The sequence below is a fragment of the Chrysochloris asiatica genome, unplaced genomic scaffold (assembly GCF_000296735.1).
Source record: "Chrysochloris asiatica unplaced genomic scaffold, ChrAsi1.0 scaffold00027, whole genome shotgun sequence".
Taxonomy (NCBI): domain Eukaryota; kingdom Metazoa; phylum Chordata; class Mammalia; order Afrosoricida; family Chrysochloridae; genus Chrysochloris; species Chrysochloris asiatica.
In genome coordinates, this window is record NW_006408545.1 from 15269696 (window position 1) to 15291047 (window position 21352).

At 43.3% G+C, this 21352-nt stretch overlaps 1 protein-coding gene across 1 annotated transcript in view; it reads left to right on the forward strand.

Moving 5' to 3' along the window:
• The first annotated feature begins 4015 nt into the window (after positions 1-4015).
• FYN (FYN oncogene related to SRC, FGR, YES) overlaps positions 4016-21352 on the forward strand; it is a 298246-nt gene continuing 280909 nt past the window's right edge. Inside the window, exon 1 of the mRNA XM_006839921.1 lies at positions 4016-4161. The gene's annotated coding sequence lies outside the window, so the exon portion shown is untranslated. The remainder of the gene's footprint in view (positions 4162-21352) is intronic.

Consider the following 21352-nt stretch of genomic DNA (forward strand, 5'->3'; position numbering starts at 1 on the left):
AGTGGGAATACACGCTGTGATTGGTGACCACGCTCGACACCAATAAGGGGAAGTGAGGGAAAAACAGCAACGAAGCAGTGAGCTAAGCCCAGGACTCCTTAGGGTAAAAGAAATAGGAAATATTAAAAATATGTGTCAACCAAATCAGAGAAGTTCTAGAACAATTTGTTTAATAGAAATTTGTTCTAATTTATATAATACAAGTTGTTCATAAGGAAACAAGAAATAACAATTGGAGAGTGTGAGGACAATATGACTTCCTTTCGGAAGCCAGGGATAATGTCATAGATTGTCATACAGACAAATTGCCTGTAGTGATCTTCACAGTGGATCAAAATGGGGAATAGTATACAAATCTTTTTCAGTAATCTATACACTTGTTTGGTGAGGTGGAGGATCAGAGAAAAAGAGGAAGACCCCCAGCGAGATGAATTGGCAAAGTGGCATCATCAATGGGCTCAAGTGTGGCAACAATTGTGAGGTTGGCCCAGGACCAAGCAGTGTTTTGTTCTGTTGTGCATAGGGTCGATGGCACCTAACAACAACAATAGCAACAGACTTGTTCAGACCATTATTAAATCTTCTAGAAGAGACCAAATACACTGCAAGTTGCATTTAAGAAGAGCAGTGGATCAAATGGTAGACAAGGAAGAGTTACTAAAATAGGATGATGTCTTGATGGGAACAGGTGAATTTGTCATTCTAATCGCATTGTCTTTTCTTTTTGTCTACTACAGGTAGACCTCGGGTTATGAATGTTAGGTTTACATAAAACCCATAGCTAGAACCAACACTTGTTATTGTTGTTAATTACCTTTGAGTCGATTCTGACCCACAGAGACCCTGTATAGGGGTTCCGAGCCTTTAAATCTTGGAGGGAGCAGAACGCCTCATCTTTCTCCCATGGGCTCAAACTGGTCCCTTGTAGTTCACAATCCATTGCTTATCATATGGTTGTTAAGTGCTGTTGAGTTGGTTCATAATGACACTGTGTAGCAGAGGTGAATGTCCAGCCTGAGAAATCATTTGGTGTGGCCCTGCCAAGGCAACTGCAGTTCTAGTCATCACATCATTGTTGTTGTTAAGTACTGTCAAATCTGTTCTAATTCATAGCGACCCTGTATACGATTTCTGAGGAGCAGCTGGTGGATTTGAACTGCCAGCCTTGTGGATCAGATCCAGTGTTTATCCTACAGCATTATGGAGCTGAAATCAGAAACAACTCCATTTCTCAAAACTGGTGCTGTCCACTAGAAATATAATACAAGACACATCTGGTTATTTTACGTTCTCTGTTGTTGTTAAGTGTTGTCAAGTCCATTCTGACTCATCGAGACCCTGTATAGGGTTTCCAAGGAGCAGCTGGTAAGTTTGAACCACCAGCCTTATGGTTCACAGTCCAATGGTTATCATACGGCGCCATACCAGGACTCCTTAAGTTCTCTAGTATCTACATAAAAAAGTAAAATAAACAGGTGAAATGAACTGTTTAATAATACAGTTATTCGGAGTCCTGGTGTGGCGCTGTGGGTTAATGTGCCAGACTGCAAAGCCATTTGAACTGCAAGGTTGGCAGTTCAAGCTCACCATCTGCTCCTCAGAAACCCTATACAGGGTTGCTATGGGTTGGAATCGACTCAACTGCACTTAACAACAACAACAATACAGTTATTCAGCACAGTATAAACAGATTGATTACTAGAACACTGGTGGTGATAAGCATCGGATTGCTTACCACAAGGGAGAAAGATGAGACTTTTTGTTCCCGTAAAGATTTATAGCTTTGGAAACTCTATACAGGGTTGATATGAGTCGGAATGGACTCAAGGGTACCTAACAACAACAACAACAAACAGATTATTATCATCTTAAATGTAATCAGTATAAAAATGACTAATTAGATACTTTATTCTTTGTGTGTGTGTTCAATCTTTTAAGTACAGTGGGTTTTTTTACCCTCATAGCATATCATCTCAATTTCCACTAGTCAGATTTCAAGTACATTTCAAGTACTCCTTAACCATGTATGGCTACTTTACTGGACACTAGGCTTGTGGTGCGCACATTGTGGTCCCCAAACCAGCAGCAGCAGCAGCATCTGGAAACGTGTTAGAAGTACAAATTCCAAACCTAGTGAATCAGAGAGCAATCTGTGTTTTAACACAATAATTCTGATGCACCCTAAAGTTTGAGAAACATTGCTCTAGATAGCTGCTTCTTCATCCCAGGCTGACTAAATCCTGGGCAGTCATGTGAGTCTAAGCAATGAGAAAGAAGAGTCCTCCCTTCTCTTGAGACAGTTAGATGGAGTTGGTATTTTCATATCTTTTAGACCTAGCTGTGATTCTATTTCTTGGAACTATGGAATGAACTACCATTTAAACATGGTTTAATTTACTGTTTTAAGAAGAAGTTACCCTCAAAAATAGTAACTACCCTATACCATCTATTATATGAGTCACTTAGTTTTCTGCCCTCCATTTCTTCATAGATACAACAGGGATTACTTAATAAATGCTAGCAACTTAAAATAAAACAAAAAACTACTGACTACAAAAAGAAAAAAGTCAACAAAAGTGATTTTTAAAAATCTGTGGACAGGAAAGGCAATATTATAGATTTTGAGCATAAAAGCAGAAGTTGATTCACTTATTATTTCTTAGTGCATTAGATTTGTTGAGAGCAGAGGGAGAGGGTTTTTTTTTTTTTTTTTTTTGCCAAAATCATTAAGGACAATTATTCTGGGCATGCCTTGAAACAGAACTTTCAGTAAACAGGAATTACCTATAAAGAAAATCAGGAAGCCAACGTGTTTCTTTTTATGAAGTTACATCCTGCCATAGAAAAGCTGGATAGGAGATAAAGACTGATGCACTCCCAACTGTGTACTAAACCGGTTATTATTTCATCAAGGAAAATCTGAGCAAAAGCTCAGATTCAGTGTAGGGGAAAAGCCATGAGAAGTTTGAATGCAATGAGGAACCAAAGACAACCACTGGTTACAATTAAATATGATTTGGGAGGGAAATGTACAAGCAAGTCTCTACTCTGTGATTGTGTGTTCCATAATGGCCGCCTCTGCCTTTCTCCTTTTCAGTTATCCTAGAAATTTTTGTTTGAAAATAACATATACTTGTATCCACGAAAATAGGAGACTAATAAAATTACTAAGTTTTTAAACTTTTATTATTGTTTTATCATTTTTCGTTATGTGTTTCCAAGGTTCTCCTAGTTTTTTCATGTTTCTGTGGCGGATTATGTTTTGTTTCGCATTCTCAGTTTGATAAGAAGAAATGTTTCCCCACTCTAACACTTTCCCTTTTTATTCTGCCACCTTCAAATGAAAAGACATCCCGTTTTCAAGGTAGGTTCTCTTCTTTAGGAGAACAGGAGATGCCGATCTGCAATAGCATTAGCTACTTCCCGCAAAGCAGAAACTGCTGCTCACACCTCCTCTCCTCGCCCTAACCCAGCACCTCACAATTGCAAAATCCTTTTTAAAAAAACCACTCTTCAAACTCCGCATCCCTAGCACACCCTCGCACACCCCACACTTCGTGCACGCCAGGATACGCGCTGCCACAGTAACGCTCCGCCCACTCCGCGGCCCCACCCACTGTAGCCCAGCCCCAGCCCCAAAATCCAATGGTAGCCGCTCGTAGCTCTCACGGGGCCCTTTGATAGGACAGCAGGGGCTGCCATTCTCAGGGCCTGTCCCGCCCCCTCCTCCCTTCCCTCTGGGGCTGGAGGGGCAAGAGCACCAGCAGGAGTAGCTGCGAGCAGCCGCGGCGGCGCTGCGCGTCGTTGCAGTTGCGCCATCTGTCAGGAGCGGAGTCGGTGGGGAGGGGGCTGCTTGGGAGAGAAGGAGGGGTCGCGGAGATCCGCCCGCCGGCCAGCCGCAGAGCAGAGGCAAGGCTGCCCTCTGAACCACGCGTTCTTCTCGGTCCAGGCGCGCGGCACTTCTCCCGCGCACCCAGGGCTCCGGGCTCACACAAAGCCGCCGCCCGCGTCTCACGGATCCGGCGGCCGGGCCGGGGACGCCCGGCACCGCCCCCTCCGCGATCTCGGAAGGCCCTGGGTTCACTGGACCGCCTCGGCCGCGCCGGAGGAGGGCGGGGAAAGGACCATGTGAATGGGCTCCGGAGCCTGAGCGCCGCGCAGGTAAGCGGTCGGGGATGCTGCCCGGGCGCCCGGCCCTTTGCGCCCCCACACCGCGCCGCCCCCGCCCGGGGCCCAGCGCTGCAGCCACTCAGCCGCCGCCTCCCGAGCGGGCTCTCGGCTGGCTGCTGGGGAGTTGGCCATGCTCGGGGGCTTCCAGCGGCCGCGCGGGAGGACACCTCTGCGGAGGCGCGGGGAGAGCGCTGGGATGCGGGGCCGCTTTCCTCGCCAGCCAGCGGGCGCGGAGTTAGACTAGAAATTGACTTGGGGGCGAGACTGGCCGGGACTCGGGCTCCGCCCCCGCCCTCCTTTCGGAGCCCCCAGCGGGGACAGGGCTGTGTGTGTTGTTTTAATGTCTGGGATGATGTAATCACTTAATAATTGATGCCCCGTGCTGCTTCTCTCCTCACCCACCCCACCCCACCCCACCCGTGCCCCGCTCCACCTCTCGGTCTCCTCCTCCCTCTGCGGCCGTCGTCTTCCCCTTCGCATTCTCCTGCCTATTTCTGGCATCACCCTTGCACTTCCCCCATCCTCCCTTTCAGCCTTCCTGTGCCAACACCCACCCTTCCCCTTACCTCCTCTTCCTCTGCGCCCCATTCTCCATCAAGCTCCTTTCTCCTCCCTTCCCTATCGCTGGATTTCCTCTCTACTTCCCTAGATCTATGGCTGTTGTTGTTTGGTGCCTCCCTTTTCTTATCTATGCGACCACAGGCGGAGATGACTGGACCAGAAAGAGGCCACCGAGCTTGGGTTCCGGGAGGTTTGCTGGGACTCATTGAGAGAAGGGATAATAGCATCACCCTTCTTGCCTCTTCTCCCCCCTAATAAATCACACAGGATCCCCGGGTGTGTGTGTGTGAGACACAAAGAGCTCTTTCAGTGCATAGAGAAGGAGACACACAAAGTACCCTAGGATGGGCCTTCTTGTTTCTTTTCCCTGGAGCCTCCCTATCTCTCCGACGAAGCAGTTGATCTCTCTGAGAGTCTTTCCTGCCACATTTACCAAAAAATGAAAGGCCCCAGGTGCGGGGTGGCAGGTGCCGGCATTTTGCTGTGTACTTGAACTGGCAGTGTTGACTGGCAGCTGCAGCATTTCCTAGATTTAAGGAGAAAATGGTAACAGCCGCCTTAATAATTAGTTGCTTTACTGTTCTAGGTAGCTCCTGCTTCCTCCCCACCCCCCGCCTTTTTTTGAGGGGGATGGGTACCACAAGTTGGGGGTTGCATAAATTGGTGTGAGAACAGAAAAAAAAATGTTTCTGAGGCAGAGAATTAAATTGGTGTTTGATAAGAGTGAGCCAGCCGACTTGCTGCTTCTCCCAAGTCTTAAGGCCACAGTGCCAAAGTCTTTTGAAATGAAATCTTAGCTACCCAGTGATGTTGGTTTACCTTTATGTTTAAATAAGTTTTTAGTGTCCCCAGACAGTAAAAATCAGTGTTGAATGGCACTGGAGAAGACCACTGAAGACTGTGGCTCTTATCTGCTTTCAGCGTAGCCTTCAGACGCCCACATTCTTCCTCCTGCCACCAAAGCAACTGCAGTACTTTCCATCCTTTGTGCCCTCTTTCTACCCAGCCTGGTGGGTACAGAGCTTTCAGATGAAGGAATGCACTGACTTTTAGAGGAAGTGGTTTGTTAACTATCTGAGGCTGTGGGGACACTGAGATATGAATGAATATAGAGAATCTTTTGACTGAACCCTTAACCATCTGCTGGATGAGCCTCTTGAAGAGGAAATGTTCATGTATGTAAATCTGGGGACTTAAGTTCTGTTTTGTAAGCCAGTGACTATTACTTGCTTAGTGGATAATGTCTAAGCTTAGGTTAGACATGTTCATCCTTAAGTGCATGGCTCCTTGACTGTTAGTAAGTGATGTTGTTGTTGTTAGGAGCTGTTGAGTCAGTCCCTATGCATAGTGATCCTTTGTACAACAGAATGAAAGTCATACCACATCAGCAAATAAAGGTCCTAAAAGCTTTACTCTATCCATGTTATTAAGGTCCGCCTCTATGAGTACTTTCAGGAAGGAGCTCTTTCTTCTCAAGACATATTTTGAGGATGTTCCAACCTGAGGGGTTCATCTTCCAGCACTATATTCGACAATGTTCCACTGTTTTCTGTGGGGTGTTTCCTGCTCCTTTTTTTTTTTTTTTTTAACAAGGACTAGGAAGATCTTCTAGAAGCTGTCTTCTTTCTAGTCTGTCTAAGTCTGGAATCTGTTGAACCCTTCTCCACCATGGGTGACCCTGCTGGTACTTCAAAGACAAATGGCATAGCTTCCAGCATCACAGCTACACACAAGCCACCACAACACACTGACAGGCAAGTGGTGAGTTCACAGTAATAGAACAAGTTTATTCTTAAAGACTTTTACTAGAAAAGAGTCACAGTTCATTAAACATTTACTTTTGCACTTTCTGAGGATATTCATCGTGGAAGTTTTACATTAGAAAAAGGGTTAATGAGTGTACTGTTAACACAAAACATTGTTTGTTTGAATCCAGAGCCAGGAAGGAGAGCCAGTGCATAATAAACTCAAACTCTGTTGACCAAGTTAAAGAGACTTCATGGATAAGGTTGAATGTGAACAAATCCACACTCTGCTTTCTGTGTTTTTACTCCATGCTGTCTCCTAGGTCTGAAGTCCCCAGTCCTGTCAGACTTGCTTATTAGTGAAAGGCTTATTTAACCTTCAGGACCCAGCTTAAATACCATCTTTTTCTATACCCTCTAAACAAGTTCATCATGCCTCTTCTGCCTCTGTCTGTCCCCCACCTACTACTTTGTTTTCAAACTTCAGTATGATGTTTAGCAGTTGTCTGTTTCCACCATTGGTTGGTTAGCACATCTTGAAAAGGAACTTGGTCTATTTATCATGTTTCCTACCAAATGTAGTTCTAGTGTTAATTAAGTCCTTGGTATGTACCCAGGCACTGTGTGTTAATTGTTGTTAAGTGCCATCGAGTCAGTTCCAACTCACAGTGACCCAATGTAGGTTTTCCAAGGGCTTAAACTGCCAACCTTGTGGTTCTCAGTCTAGTGCTGATCCTTCAGCGCCACACCAGGAGTGTATTAATTAGACTAAAGTTAATTGGTTTAACAAATCCGTTACCTCCACTACCACCACCAACCCCACCAGTTGGTGACCCCACGTATGTCAGAGTAGAACTGTGCTCCACAGGGTTTTTAGATGATGATTTTTTTAAAAGTAGATCACCAGGTCTTTCTTGTAAGGCACTTATGGATGAAGTAAAACTTTCATTAGCAACCAAGTACGTTGGTCATTTGTACTTTCCAGGACTCTGGTGAACAGGTAGGCCCTACATAATATATGGTGGTTGTTGTTTTCAAATGCCATTGAGTCAGTTCTGACCCATAGCAACGCTGTATAGAGTTTCCGAGGAGCAACTGGTAAACTTGAACTGCCAACCTTGTGGTTCAAAGCGACTTTGCAGACTAGTGCATTAGCCCACAGCATCACATAATATAATGGCTCAAAAGTTGCAAACTTTCATTCTTTTTCATGTAATAGTCCAATATGATGTTTCTGATTAATGAGTGGCTTTCTTCCATGCAGTGATTTTAGGCTCTGTTCTCCTGTCTCGTAGCTCCACCATCCCCTAGAGTTCCACCGTAACCTGCTTTCAGCTAACAGAAGGGACAGAAGAGGAATTGGGAGAGTACACCCATTTTAAATGCATGTCCCAGAAATGACACCCATCACTTCTGCTTTAGGTGAGGGCTAGTTAGATGGCCACTTTTAACTACAAGAGAGCCTGGACATACAGTTCAGTTGTGTGCCCAGAGAAAAAGGGCAAGAAGAAATGTGTGATTGGTGCATAGCTTTGCCACTCAACAAGGCTCAGTCCCTGTCCTCAAGGAGTTTGCAGACAGATGGGCATAAATGAAGTGGAAGTTTACAGACTATACCCATTTGCAAAAATGGCATGGAAGCCATGTCTGACTTCAGTCAAACTCAAAGTCAACCCAAGGCCAATTCCTATCAAGTGGAGGTCAGACATGCCTCCACCCTACAACCTTCTTTACCCTGTTCTAATACCAACTAGCTTCACTCTGCTTCACATCTGGGTTCAATAATCCATTGCAATGACCACACAAAACTCACAGACAATTCTCAGGATTATGGGGTTTATTAGGAAAGTGAACAGGTACAATACAGGATCATAAACAACTCAACAGTTCGCCTGCCAGGAACGCCTCTTCTCCGACATACTGCAGGCACACCGTTCTCTTCTCTCTGAACTCTCTGCCGTGTGGTCTCTTGGCTGGGCAAGTGTTGTAAGGTTTCTGTAGCCAGTCTGTAGATGCCCAGGGGACACATTCTGCAAGCCAGTTTGCTATCTACAGATACTCAGCTTTACTCCCAGCAAGTCTGCAGCTGCTCTCGCCATCTTGCTCCTCTGCTGCTGCCACTTTCCCAGGTAGGGATCTCATTGAGTTGGTACCAACTCATAGCGACCCTATGCAACAACAGAACGAAACACTGCCTAGTCCTGGGCCATCCTCACAATTATTGCCACGCTTGAGCCCATTGAGGCTGCCATCCCGCCAATCCATTTTGCTGGGGATCCTCCTCTTTTTCTCAGACCCTCCACCTTACCAAACATGGTATCCTTCTTCAGCGACTGGTCCTTCCTGACAATATGTCTGAAGTATTAGACACGGAAGTTTGGTCATCCTGGCCTCTAAGGAGTACTCTGAATGCACTTCTTTCAACACAGATCTGTTGGTTCTCCACTCATAGTTCTTTTTTTTTTTTTTTAATATCGTGAATTATGTGATAGTTTACATGGGAGAACATTAGTTTTACATTCATCCTATCATATATTGTTTCATTGCCATGATTACAGTCCCCTCCATGCATCATCATAGTTCTTTTTAGATGATTCTGGGATCATCTGTTCCTGCTTCAGAGATGGCTCCTTTTAAATCTAGTTGGATAGCAAAACTAACCAATCCCATCATTAAGAGTCGTGTGCACTGTATTTGCATGGTCCTACCTTGCACTGTGGGTTAATACGCCAGACTGCAAAGCTGTTTGAACTGCAAGGTTGGCGGTTCAAGCTCACCAGCTACTCCTCAGAAGCCCTATAAAGGGTCACTATGGGTCGGAATCGACTCGAAGGCACTTAACAACAACCCACTCATAGTAGTGGTTACAAGTTGGGCTGAAGGTCAGCAGTTCGAAACTACCAGCCGTTCTGCAAAGAAAGATATGACTGCTTTTTTTAAAGATTTATAGCCTCTCGGAAACCCTATGCAGGGTGGCTATGAGTTGGAACCGACTGCATGGCATATTACCACCCACTCATTTGGTGGGAGTTAAGAAAACTTTGGATAGAAAAGCTCTATCAAGTAAATTCATGGTACCCCACCACCATTTTTTAGGCTCATTTTAAGCATATTTCAAAAACGGCTTTTTGTCATATTTCAAGTGGCCGATTTCCATTCACTAATCTCTTGTGATCTTGTAATCTGGCAATTTCTCTGTTGACTTTGATACGGTTCTTTGACTCAAGGAGCATTTTCCTTGGCCTAGTGTGTATGTCTGGTGATTTTATAGACTTCCAAAATAGCTAAGAAGGTCCTTAGAAATCATAGTCCTGCCTATGCATTGAAATCGCCATGATGGCACACAACAACCTTCTCTTAATCCAAAGAGGAAATGAAGCAAACCCAGAGGTGTATATGTGGTTCTGTGGTAAAATTCTTGCCTTTCATGCAGGAGACCCAGGTTTGATTCTTACACTTCACACACGGCCTCCACCATCTCTCATTGGCAGATTGTGTGCTAAGAATCTGAACAGGTTTCAGCAGAACTCCCAGACTCAGCTAGGCTAGGCAGAAAGGCTGATGATTTTGTGAAAATAGCCAGTTAGAACCCTAGAGCTCACATCACAGTGGCTAACTTTGCAAATGATCATGGGATGATTCACGTCCAGACAGCAGTTTGGCCCATTATGCATGAGGGCTCCATGAGTCTGACTGTCTCAAGGGCAGCTAACAACAGCAATCTAAACCAAGCCAAGCCCATGGCCAATGATTCGATTCCAACTCATAGCGATCCTATAGGGCAAAATATAATTGCTCCACTGGATTTCCAAGGCTGTAAATCTTTTATGGGCACAGAAAACTTCATCTTCTTTCTGTGGAGCAGCTGGTGGAATTGGTGGGGTCCAATGGGTTCAAACTGCTGATTCTGCAATTAGTAGCCCAGTGAGTAACCAACCCATTGTTTCATCAAGGATCGTAACAAAAATGGGTTAAGTGCCGTCAAGTCACTTCTGACTCATAGTGTGACCCTGTATAAGGTTTCTAAGGAGTGACTGGTGGGTTAGCTGTCCAAGTGCTTATCCTACAGCACCACAGGGGAGGTGAGACTCATTTGCCCCAGCTTGTGCGCCTTCTTAATGGCTAGGGAGGCACAATAGCCAGTCCAGCCCTTCAGTCAGCTGCTCCCCTCCTTCATAGCCACCCTGATCTTCCAGACTCTCAGGAGCTAGATATGACCTCCTACCGCTCTAGAGACCTCCAAGTTGTTGGAACAATTCTGTCCGTGGTTCCAGTCCTAATGAATGATGCACTCTTTTGTATAAACAGTTCATTATATTCATTATTTGCAAACATTAACCAGTGTGCAAGGTGCTGGGAGGAAGGGGTCATAAAAATGAATACGTGTGACATCCTTGCTCTTCAGAAGCTCACAGTTTACTCCAGGAGATTAAAAGAAAATAATAGTGATTGGTAACAATTGTTGCTCACTTGCCATGTGCCGAGCACTTTGAAACTCTTATCTTTATAATAATGATATGAAATGGTTTCTTTTATAGTCCCCATTTAACCGGTGGGAAAATTGGGGAGGTTAACTATAACTCAAGGTCATGTAGCTCGTAAGTTGTAGAGTCAGAATTCAAGCCCACGTAGTGTAGTTTAGTTCCAGAGCCCTTGCCCTTAACCACTGCGATATGCGAAATACTACATAAGGATATAAATGATGGTGGTGTTAGTTAAAATGTGTTAAGTGCCATAGGAGTATGGTTAAAGTGCTTTGGAATTTGAGACAGCTGCTTGATGAGAAATGGAACTGTATATCCAAAACCCTGAAAATGGGGGAGGGGGGGGAGGGAGGTGAAAGCAAAACATCTTGATACCAGAAATTGTTTTTACTCAATGTGATTATTTTAAGCTCGGTCCCTCTGTGGTCCGCAGATAGGTTTGTAGGAGTTTGAGAATTGCCCTACATATTTATTAATTCAACAGATGGTTATTGTAATTACCAGACATTGAACTAGATGTTTCAGGGGCAAAAGAGATGTGCTCTGACCCTAAGGTACTTACTACTAATCTAGCAGACAAATGAGAACATCTTTGGTCACAGCTATAATGGCTTCGATTCTAGGAAACATTCCTCACAGGATACAAAGGAGCATGCAGAAGGATGCAAAGGGGTGGGAAAGTAGAGCAGTGGGGCAGAGAAGGTTGTTTGGGGGAGAGGGTGCTTGTGAGATGAGGAGGAGTTAGCTACTTGAGCATTGTAGGGTGACCATGACAGCCAGAAGAGCAGCCCAGAGAGTCAGTGTCCAGACCTTTTGGGAAATTCTCAGTGATTTTTGCATGGGAGTAGGTGGTCAGAAGAAGATGATGGGGCTAAAGGATCAGTTGATAAGGTTTTTGTAAATACTTTATTCTGAAGGTCATGAAGAGTTTTAAGTGGAAATGTGGCTTTGATCTGATTTCTAGTTTATAAAGATCACTTGGACGCAGTTTGGGCTATTGACCAGAGATGGGTATGACTGAGGCAGGGAGGGGATTATGGAAACTCAGATGAGCGATCTATAAAACCCTGAATGAAAGGAATGGAGATAGGGGTAAAGAGAAAGAAAAAGACAGGACAGAGAGAGGGACAGGATGTATGTGGGGAAGGGGTGCAGAGAAAGAAGTCTTTGGGAAATGGAGTGGAGACAGACATGTCGACAGGCAGAACAGTAAGCAACAGGGTGAAATTCTGACTTCATCAAGGAAATTTGGACTTCCAGGGGAAGTATCTTGTAATCATTTGATGAATCTGGCAGAAGGAAAGGTGACTCGGTTTCAAATAGAAATTTGTTGGCAACAGATTGATTACAAAGTACTTGAAGCCGTAGATGTGTGTAAGATCGCCTAGAGAGTAGAATAGAAAGAGCAGACAAGACTGAGGATGAGTCCAGAAACAGAGGAGGAGACAGCCAGGCTGCAGATGGATGAAGTATTGGATGAGCCCTGAAGAGAGCAGTGTCACTCATCTGGGAGAATTAGTAGCCAAGGCCTCAGAGGCGGAATAAGATAAGGAATGAAGAGTGCAGTTGGATGCAGCATCAAAGATCATTGAACCTAGTCATAGCACCATGGAGTAAACCAAAAAACTCAACTGCTGTCAAGTCAATTCCAACTCCTAGCAACGCTGTAAGACAAAGTAGAGCTGCCCCATAGAGTTTCCAAGGCCATAAATCTGCTTGTTTCTCAGCTTTTTATTGTGAATTGAATGAAGGTTTACAGAACAATGATCAGTTTTAAATTTAACAGATCATGCACTTTGTTTCTTCTCAGTGATCCCTTCATTGTGACATCAGTGATCCCTTCATTGTGACATCGTGTATTCCACTGTCTCTCTGTGTTTCTTGATTCCATTCCTCCTCCTTTCCCAACCCTTCTGAATTTTGTCCTTTTGGTAAATGCTGCCGTTTTGATCTCAAATGGCTGACCATTCTATGGTGTGTGTACTTCACTAGTGTTTGTTGTACCACCTATATACCTATCTATTCTTTGGCTGAAAATTGATCCATGAGGTCTGAACTCAGTTCCAGACCTGAAGGGTGACCAAGGGTCTCCACATTCTACCTGTCTCAATCTGACCAGTATGCCTTTTTAATATAATGATTTTTGAGTTTTGGTCCATATTTTTTCTGATGCTACCTTCTGCTGTAGGGTAATCACTCAACCACGACGTTGGTGTGAACCACAAGGTTGGTGGTTCAGACTCACCAGCAGCTCCTAGAAACCCTGTACAAGGTTGCTGTGAGTCAGAACCAACTCGATGGTACTTAACAACCACAACCCTCTAATGAGATCCCTTTCAGAGCAGTTGGTAGTGGTAACTAGAAACCATCTACTTGTGGTGTCAGGCTTGTTCATACTGATGTTCACATGGTCCATTAGTTCATTGGACTAATGGTTTCTAAGCATCTTCAGTTTTTACCCCTCTTCTTTCCTTCACACAGGGAGAGACCAGGAGTTACAACTTAGATAGCCACTCATGAGATTTTAATATCCCAGTTGCTACTCATCAAAGTAGTATGTAGAACATTGTCTTTGTGGAGTAACTTATGCCAATTGACCATGGTCCTGAGACCCCAGACCCAGTGTTTGGTAATGTCTAAAAAGCTTTTTTTGCCCTGTATGCATGTTATATGTGCATTCATGGTTGTATTTGCAGCAAAGCTAAATACCCACTGCCCTCAAGTAGATTCTCACGCATAGTGACACTGTATAGGGTTTCCAAGACTGTAAATCTTTATAGGAGCAGAAAACCTCATCTTTCTCCTGTGGAGCAACTACTAGATTTGAACTGCCGACCGTGAACTTAACAGTCCAGTGCTTACCCTTTGTCAGACCTCTACATTTTTCTCCCTTCTACACCATTCAGTTCGCATGTCTGCCATATATATTTACCTATGTTGCTGTTCAGTGCTGTCAAGTTGGTTCCTACTAAGAGTGACCCTGTATAGCGTTTCTGAGGTGCAGCTGGTGGGTTTGAACCACTAGTTGAGTGCTTATCCCACAGCACCAGACCAGGACTCCAAATAGATCACCATTATTTCAGGACTGTGTGTTAACAGTATTTACCTTTATTACCAAGGCAGACTGCCACATCTGTCTCCCACAATCAGTAGAATAGATTGGAGGGAATGTAAAAATCTGCCACTTTTCAGATAGTAGAAACAGTTATTAAAACCTGTAGAATGAATAATCGTGAGGGGCCAGTTCCTCTCCAGGAGTTTACTAGGAGCCCAAGGTCATGGAAACCCAGCATCTTAGAGATCATATAGTCTAATGTGTTCATTTTACTTATGAGGAAACATGAGGCCCAGAGACGTTAGTGACTTGTCCAAGGTCACACAAGGAACCAGTGACAAGGACAGTGGTGTTAGGCCTTTCACTCTAGGTGAAGGGTATGTCTAAAATCAAGTGTACAAGGCAGGGTCCTGACTCTACTTTCAGCTTTGTGAAGTGTACCAGGCTACCTAATCTCTTTCTGCCTCCCTTCATTTTCACAATGGAGATAATAATCTCAAAGGGTTGCTGGCAGAACTCAGTGAATTAGTACATGTAAAGCACTCAAAACAATGCCCCCCATGTAAGAAGAGTTGGCTGGTGTTGTTTATTTACAGCTATGTGCTTTATAACATCCATTCAGGCATCGTCTGACACACATACAGCCGTGGTTCCATGAGGTTGTAATGGAATCCAGAAATCTTAATGGAAGAATGGCACATGATGAATGCAGTAGTTTCTCACATGCAACACGTGTGTTTCATTTCTCGTATGTAAAGCAATTGTGTTTGCAGGCATATGATGGGTATAACCTATAGTACATATGTCTTGATAGTCATAATAAACACCCGTGCTACTGGCTTATATGTGCACTTTCCAGCTAAAAAGTTTATCTTTTAGCCGGGTGCGCTGTGATGTAGGCACCAGCATCCAATCTTGTGTGCCACGTGTCTCTTGAGTGTTAGTGTGTTCTCGCTCTGTTTAGTGCTCTTCCAAAAATATCGTTAGGAAGTGCACCATGGCTTTCAAACACAGCACAACCAGTGCTCATCATAGCAGCAGCAAGAGGCAAAGGACAAGCATTGATTTGGACGTGAAACAAAGGGTTATTAGACAATGTAAAGATGGAAAATCAGTGAATGTTATTGTTTGCGATTTTAGGCATGTCGTACTTGACAATTAGGAAGTGCCTCAAAAAAAAAAAATTTCAAGTGTTTAAGGATCAGCTCCACTGAAAGCTACACGGTTAGAGAAGGACCCTTATCATATACAGAGGAATTGCACCTGATGTGGAGTGAAGGCCAAACACAAAAGCAAATCTCTCTCAGCACTTGGGAGTCCTGGTGTGGTGCTGTAGAATAAGCACTGGACTGAGAACCATAAAGTAAGTGGTTCAAACCCACCAGCTGCTCCTTGGAAACTCTATTCAGGGTCACTATAAGTCAGAACTGACTCGAAGCCACTTAATAACAACAACAACAACTCAGCACTTGAGATCGCTGCTAAGACACAAAGCTTGTTCAGGATACTCAAAGACAAGCAAGTCCAGACTTCCATATGGTATTCATTCAACATCCAAATCACATAACGTTCTATTTCACAGACGGTATCATGGACATTAAGCAATGCATGACTATATGATTCCTTAGGGAAGGGATGATGAAAATGCATTGTGTGAGTACACGTACATTTTGAGTATTTTAGAAAGAGAGATTTGGGTGATTGTCAGTTTCATGAGTATTAGAAACAGTGGAAAATTATATAGTGTAATTGAAGACAGGATCTTTTCTTTGTAGCAAATCCTAAGAATTCAGAGTCTTCTTTATTTTTGAGAATGGAAAACAGGAAAGCCCTCTGAAGTTAGCCCTTTAAGAGCTTTTCTTTTGTTTTAGTTAGATAACTAGAATTTTAACCCATTTACACAGTTAATCCCTTGAGTTTGACTGCAGAATGTCATTGTGACTTTCTGAAGGTAGAATGAACTGGAGGAGGGAAAGAAAAGTGGGTTATATACTACTTCATTACTGTGGGAAGAAAAGTGATTTGAGTTGTTTAGAGGATTGTAATCTTTTTTATTTTTTTGAGTGTTTCTATTTGAGCAAATCTAATATTTAGCTACTAAGACACATGAGTAGCTCAAACAGTATTATCCAAATGGACTTGGGTGACACATAGTACAGCCAATTTAGGAATAAGTGATACTTAGGACTTGATTAGAACACAGTAATACTAGAAAGGTATAAATTGAACTGAATTTATGGTCTAATAAAAATGTGGGAAGAGAAGATACTGCTTACTAACTCATGAAGCTTTAACAATGTTTGGAAGGCCCTGTGTTGTCATGCTAAGTGGATGAGCCAGCTTCCTCATTTGCCGTAGTCTATTCTTGAATCACCTGTATTGTGCCTTACTGTAGAAGTGAAACTTGACTTGGGTCCTCTTCTTGGGTATTTTTGGGAAGTGAGCATCATCACTCATGCTTTGTAAACCTGTGATCTCAAACAGCAACCAGTTAGGTTGACTGTCTGTATAGTGAGTGCCCACTAACTGGAAGGGGCACCGGAAAACTAGGATACAGGGAAATCTTAGCCTATTGCTTATTTCAGTTAAGAAAGCATTTTTGCTACTCCTGGCCTTGTATACCTCCCTTCATGTTAGTGTAAAAAACACATAGAACACCACAGCTACTCACCCCTCCCTGAGTACTCCATAAAAACAATAACAGCTGCCCTTTTATTGAGCCCCAGAGGCCTCTGTTAAGTGTTTGACATACAGTAATTTATTTAAATCATAACAACTTTATGTTGTCATTATTGTTAAGTGCTGTTGTCTGAATCATAGTGACCTTGTATAGGGTTTCCAAGGAGCAATTGACGGCCATTGGTCAAATGGGGAGACTGAGGCTCAGAAAGATAAAATAACTTGCCCATTGTCACACAGCTAATGACTTCCGAAGTCAGGTTGGTCTGACTTAAGCATTTGTATTCTTGACCTACTTTTAAGCCACTTTGTAGTGACCTCTGTATTAGGTGTTGGAGGATACAGCTGCACTTCTGTCTCATTGTGGAAACCTTACTCTTCCAATGTCTCTGCTCAAGATTTACCTCCTGGGATCCCTCTCCTCTCCTACCTCTGGACTCCTTTAGCGCCTGGTCACCACTCTCTCATCTCTCTATCATAGCGTTATTAATAAAGTAGCTGGGAGGAAGTGGGTGGAGAGTGGTCTTCTTTCCTTGACTTGAATCTAGGTGGCTGATTTGCCAACGTGCAGCTATTTAATTTAGCAAACAGGGAAACTGAGACAGCAGTTCAGTGATTTAGCCAAGGTCATGCAGCTAGCAAACAGCAGAGCTGGGATCTGAATCCTGGCAGTCTGGCTCTGGTAACACTCAATGGTAATTTAATGTCAAAAGACATCATGTACTCACAAAAGGTAAAGAGGGGTCCATGGGTTTCTGCCACAGTACCTCAAAGTCAGTACATGGTAAACATCAGTCTCCTGTTTTCGTTTGCCTTGACAAGATGGCATAAAAAAGGTGTTATGCTGTTGGATGAGTTGTTCCAACTCATAGTGACTCTGTATAGGGTTTCTGAGGACCCACTGGTAGATTTGAACTGTCAGTCTTGCTGTTCATACTGACATTATGGATAAGTACTTGACTGCTAACCATGATGTTGGTGGTTCAAACCCCCCAGTTGCTCTCGGAAATCCTGGACAGGGTCGCTTTGATTTGGGATTCATCCAATGAAGGCATTGAAGTTTCCTGATAAGAAAAGAACTGCAGGGGCAGTGGTTCCATGAATATATACTCCAAGGATTTTGTAGCATGCGTGTTCCCGGGCCCCATTCTGATTCCGTAGGTTTGGGGCAGCCCGGGTTGCACTTTTTGAAATATTTTCTGAATACAAGGCTGGCATTGAGAATCGAAGGTTCAGGAAAGACAGGGAAGCAAGTAAGCAGAGTGGATCTCAGCTACAGTGGTTGGAGCAGGCAGTAAAGTGATAGAAAATCATCAAGCAGCCACAGTCAGGTAACTGCAGCCAGAGGATCATAAATCCATCGCAGAAAGAGCTCTTCACTTGTATTTTAAAGATTTCTAAGTACCTGTGCCTTTGAATGTGCTGGTGGGATTTTATCTGATGAATTCAAACACTTTCTTTTTCTTCAGAGTTTCCATCTTTGAGGTGCCCCAAAATAGCAGGCTTTACATGGAGTTGTATAAGGATTCCATCTGCTTATACAGAAAAGTAGGACTTTAATGGAAAATTAAACATGAGCCAGATCTCCTTTCCCACAACAAAGCCCAGGGCACTTTTCCCAATCCTTTCTTCTTTTAATCCCCAGAATAAGTTAGTATGCCTGTATTTCTGTGAAATCGTGCCCAATTTAAGTTCTACTGAAAAGCCAAATAAATACCAACAAGTTGCTTCATTTCCACACAAATGTAGTGTCTATTTAGAAACAATAGCAATTTTCAAATATTGTCACTTATTAAGAACCTACACAGACACAAAGATATTTGAAAAAGTGCTGATTTCTTTTAATGGTTTCTCCAATTGCTTCCCTAGAGTTTGAAGGGTATCACCTTTCATTTAACCTCAAAGAAATGTAAATGTGGCACCTCTTTGTTTTCATATGTAAAAGAATGGACTCTAATAACTCTATCTCCTACTCCAGAATGTCAGGGGTGTAGCTGTCTGGCCCTTGATGATATGCTGCCAGTCTGTATTCTCTGGACATGTGTTCTCCAGGCTTTCCCATGAGTTGCAAATAAGGATTACAGTTGCTTCACTCCCATACTTTTTAGATTGAGTGAGGTGTTGGCCCATGTCCAAATGAATGCTGTTGTAGATCTTGGTTCTTTGTTTTGTCCTTTTCTAATAACTCAGTGGATAGGAAGAGAAAGACTAAATTCCTTAGTCTAGCATTTAGCATCTTCCAGTCTCCAAGTTTTTATTCAAATATACATGTGCACCTCATATTCTAGTACATTAACTCTTTTTTTTTAGTTTTTATTGTGAATTATGTGATAGTTTACGTGGCAGAACATTAGCTTTACATTCATCCTATCATAATATCATTCCATTGCCATGATTACAATCCTCTCCATGCATCATCATCATCAACCAATCAAAGGTATACACTACAAGCCTGTCCCCCCCTTCCCCCCCACCGTCGTCAAGAGTCCCCAGCTGCTCCACATCATCTTCTCTGCCTCCATCTCTCCATCTCTGGTGTCACTGTTTCTCTGGGTAGAGTCCCACATTCCGCTCTTCTCCCTTGATGGCCCGAGGAACCTCCCACTCCTGGACTGTAAAGTAAAGCACTCCCCTCCTTTTGCTACAAAACTTCTACCTTTACATTTCCAACCATCACAGTTAGTCCTGATAACAATTATTCACTATTGTGACACATGAATGCCATCCCCATCTGCTTTCATCAGCCGCGCCTGGACAGATTGGATACTACTCAGTGAAGATTCTACCTTCCTCCATGCCCTCTGGGTCTAGGCTCCCTCTTGAAAGCTTGTAAGCCTGTCACTTCTTGCCTTTGTAGCTCCCCCCCGCCACCCCATTTCGGGTTGCCCATCCCTGGCTACCCTGTGTAGCAAGTGGGTGGGAATGATCCTTGCTGTAAGGATTTGTTCCCTCTTTTGAACTACTGCATCCATAGGTATAGGTCAAGTTCATCAAATTGTATCAGATTACTCTTTTTTTCCTCTTCTTTCTTCTTCTAGTTGAGCTCTGATCACCCAGCCCTTGAAGCCAGGTCAAGTGGGTGTTCTTATGCATATGCCCTCTCTTCTTATCAGCTGGACGCTTCACTCTCCACTCTAGTCCTCTGTGGCTATGTCACTGACTCTGGGCCCAGGAGTCCCCAGGTCTTGCCTTACTGCTGGCTGACCAGGTCTCCACCCGGGTTCACAGGAGTCTCTTGAACATGGTTAGACTTAGCTCACAGCTTCATTGCTCTTTTCCCCTCACTTTCCCTTATCGGTGACCAATGTGGTCACCAGTCAGAGCATGTGTCTGTTCATGTATTTCCATTGAGTCTTAGTCTTGGAAGGGGTTTTGCCCTAAGGGGACCTGACCACTTGCCTTGATGTCTCCTGGATGAGCAACTTGCTTGTTCTTGTAGTAATCAGTTGGACTGCTGTTAAATTGTTTTGTATTTTTCCTGTCGGTCTTTCTTTCAAGAAGTATCTTCTGTTCTTCTAGCCGCTCCAGGCTGGCTTGCTTGTCCTTTCCATTCCTAGAATTCTTAATCCTTTCCTTTCTCTTACAACTCTACTCTTTTTCAGGGCTCATCTGGTATTTCAGTTCTGGGAAGGTTCTCCTAGTCTTCTCATTGTCTTGCATTGAACATTTGTATGAAGGCTCACAAAAGCTCATGGGAAAAAATTCCTTTATCTTTTAGTTTCCTTTTTCCACGAACTTTCTTAAGCTTCCTCATATTTATTAATTGACTCTAGTAAATGATGCCTTACATTGTTAGTAAAATTCTTATATGAGGAATCCAGGGCTCTGAAGGTTTTTGTGACTTACCCAAGATCATACATTCAGTTAATAATTTAGTCTAGAATCCAGGTCTCCTATAAATTTATGCATATAAGTCCTATCTTCTCAAGGGACTCTTGGTCCCACCCATGTGGTCAGAAATGTTTGTTGACCCACCTCCTTTTATTCTCTTCCCCTATATCATGAAGTCAATGCCATTCACAGTATAGAATCTCAACAATTGTTTATTCAGACAGGGCCTGAGTCAAGGCAATGGAATGTGTAACTGGTTCCCCAGGCAATTGTGGGCCTGGGCTGGCATATTCTTAGGTGCTGAGCTTCTGGAGTTTCTGGTGGCACCTGATTCATTCGTTAATGATACACGTGGTTTGGTGACTATGTCCTAGACTCTTTTAGAAACCACCATTGTATTTTGTGAGCAGTATAGATTTAAGGAGTTCCTGGATATATAATCAGTTAATGTGCTCAGCTGCTAAACAGAAGTTTGTAGTCTTGAGTCCTCCCATAGGTGCTTCAAAAGAAAAGACCAGTGATCTACTTCTGAAAAAAACATTCATTGAAAACCATATGGAACACAGTTTCTACTTTGACACATAGGAGGGTACCATGAATTGGGGTTGACTTTACAGCATTTTGTTAACTGGTTTGATATTTAAAGATATTTAGTTCAGAATCTCGAGCTCTTTCTTAAAAATTTAGTGATCCTGGAAATTATTACTTTTGCACCCTTTGCCAACAAAGTTTCAGTCAAAAACAAGAAATTATTGGTAGTGCAAAATGACATGCAAGATCAGAAGGCAAATGCAGAATGCTTCAAAATCGGAAAGAAACTGGAGGAA